The sequence below is a fragment of the Theobroma umbraticum genome, unplaced genomic scaffold (genome assembly GCF_002168275.2).
Source record: "Theobroma umbraticum cultivar Fairchild unplaced genomic scaffold, ASM216827v3 scaffold_2041.1, whole genome shotgun sequence".
Classification (NCBI taxonomy): Eukaryota; Viridiplantae; Streptophyta; class Magnoliopsida; order Malvales; family Malvaceae; genus Theobroma; species Theobroma umbraticum.
Window position 1 is genome coordinate 1 of NW_018398759.1, and position 2,348 is coordinate 2,348.

The 2,348-nt window shown below is 38.1% G+C and overlaps 1 pseudogene across 1 annotated transcript; it reads right to left on the reverse strand.

Moving 5' to 3' along the window:
• Positions 1–2,299, reverse strand: LOC110428878 (F-box/LRR-repeat protein 14-like; annotated as a pseudogene). Its single transcript, XR_016352255.1, has 3 exons — positions 571–2,299; positions 351–421; positions 1–69 (listed from the first exon to the last, which is right to left on the reverse strand). The product of XR_016352255.1 is annotated as an F-box/LRR-repeat protein 14-like (transcript).
• Between the last annotated feature and the right edge of the window lie 49 nt (positions 2,300–2,348).

Below are 2,348 nucleotides of genomic sequence, written 5' to 3' on the forward strand. Positions count from 1 at the left end.
GATTTGTGTAGTTCCATGGTAAGTAAAATCCACCCCAACAAGTGAACAAAATGCTGTAGTCTTCTATCCCTGTCCATTGCGCGAGTCAATATCATATAATAATGTACAATGCTTAAACAATTAAATTAAGACAATATATGTTTAATGGTAATGCATATTGATCACCAACATCAGGCAACCATTGTCCAACTCCCTCAGCTTAAGCTTAAGGTGTTGTGTGGATATAAAATTACAGATTCCCACAGATCAATTATCAGCAAAAGATCTCAAATTACTATTCAAAGCAGGAATATCATCAACCAGATGCACTAAATTATTTGTTGCTCTTTCTAATGTCATGTATCAGGTACCTTCAATACTGCTATATTTGGCAAGCTCCACCAAGTTCATGGCTTTTGTTTACTTTAGTAGCTACTATAACCTGTAAATGATGATCATAGTTTCATCGCACAATGTTTACCAAAGGAGAATAAAACAATATAAAATTTCAGCAATTATTGAGATTGCATAGCATTTTTAATGATCATTAATATAACTATAGCATATACAAATGTTATTTTCAACAGTTACCTTTCATGTAGAGGTAATACAATAATCAGATGCAACAACATCGAGAAATGTTCATTGTAATCGGTAAGGGTACAGAAGACTGCACAAACAAAAGAAACCAGATAATTATACCACTCAAGCCCATAAAAAGTTCAATACATCCACGATAAGTCTTGCCACAACGATATAGATCTAGCAGCTCCATGTATAGATCTTTCAGAAATTTGCGGACAATCCTCAACGGCCAATAAGTCCAGTTTGTACGAACCTACAAGAGTTTTGAATCCATCATCTGTAATCCCCAAACATTTGCTCAGCTGCAAAACAGAGAGGTGGGGAAACTGGCTTACAAGCTGCAGCCCCTCATCACTTATTTCTTGGCATCTCACAAGTTCCAAGGTTTCTAGATGCTGAGCTGAGCATAGAGCTTCCATCCCAACATCATTAAAGGAATAGACATGGTCAAGAGCAAGTTCCCGAACTGGGAAATTTTGGATCACACTAAGAATTCCACTTAAAGTAAATGACGAAAATGATGGAAACTCTCCATCGGAGAAATATATCCTCACCGTTTCAAGCATCAAACAGTTTGGAGCAACGGCTTTTAGACTCTCATCAGTTAATCTTAATGGATTTTTCATCAGTAAAGGCAATGAAAAATCAGAAGGAACTCGGAGGGATATAGATAGGAGATTACTAGATTTTTGTGCTAAGCTTACAATGTCAGTCTCTTACGCCAACACACGTCCAAGTGAATCTTCTCCAAGTTCTGGCACTTCCCTAAAACACAAGCCAGCCCTCTTCCAGGGCTGATGATGCAATTTACCAAGCTCAGCTCTTCCATATTTTCACATGGGATCCACTGCCTTTGCCATCGATCTACAGCCAACCGGTCATATACTTTCATATAGCGGTAATTAGCATCCACCTCAAATTGCAACTGTTTTAGCTTTTGCCAACTTGGTCCTAACTTTATTAAATCACCCTCCCTAATTGCCCTACAATTTTTAATTGATAGATCTTCAAGTGTTTTAAGCTTGCCAAGATATTGCAACCACTCAACACTGGTAACATTCAGGCAGCGGATAAGATGGAGAACAATGAGGTTTCTGCAGCCTTCAACAAGGGACAGTATGCCACACCCAGTAATTCTTGGGGTAAAGTTCAGCTTCAAGGCTTAAAACTTGGAGCAAGAAGCCTAGTAAGGAAGACCCATATCAGTGATGAATGTGCAATAGCTTAGAGTGAGATCACTTAGTGAAGGGCAGTTACCAGAAAGAATCAAGAGCCCTTGGTCATCCATTTGTTTGCCCAGTTTGGACATCCAACCGGAGTAAAATTTCTACTTTTGTTAAGTTGGGAAACCTATTGCAGAGGGAAGTCAAAGCTTCATTTGCAGGGTCTAATCCACAACCAACTCGAAGAGAAATTCTCTGTTCGCTATCCAGTTCATAAGGCGTTTACACGCTAAGGAAACAGAGTTCCTCTCGACAGTTTTCCTAACCCTGCCTAAAATCTCCCAAACTAACTGGTCTGGTAACTCATCCATTGCAAAGCAGATATCCTTCGCCTCAATGGAGGCACATTGACAAAAACCTAATAGTCAAGCAGGAAAAAAATCAAAATTTAGTTCTTAAAAACAAGAAAAATAGCACAATCAGATCACAGAAATTTCACAAATGTTGCAATACATATGTCTCCCTAAAGTTTTGCACATAAGCAAAAATTCTTCAACGCAACAAGTAGTAGACAACAAATTACAGAATGCCCTTAATTAAATAAATTCTAGATATATAATT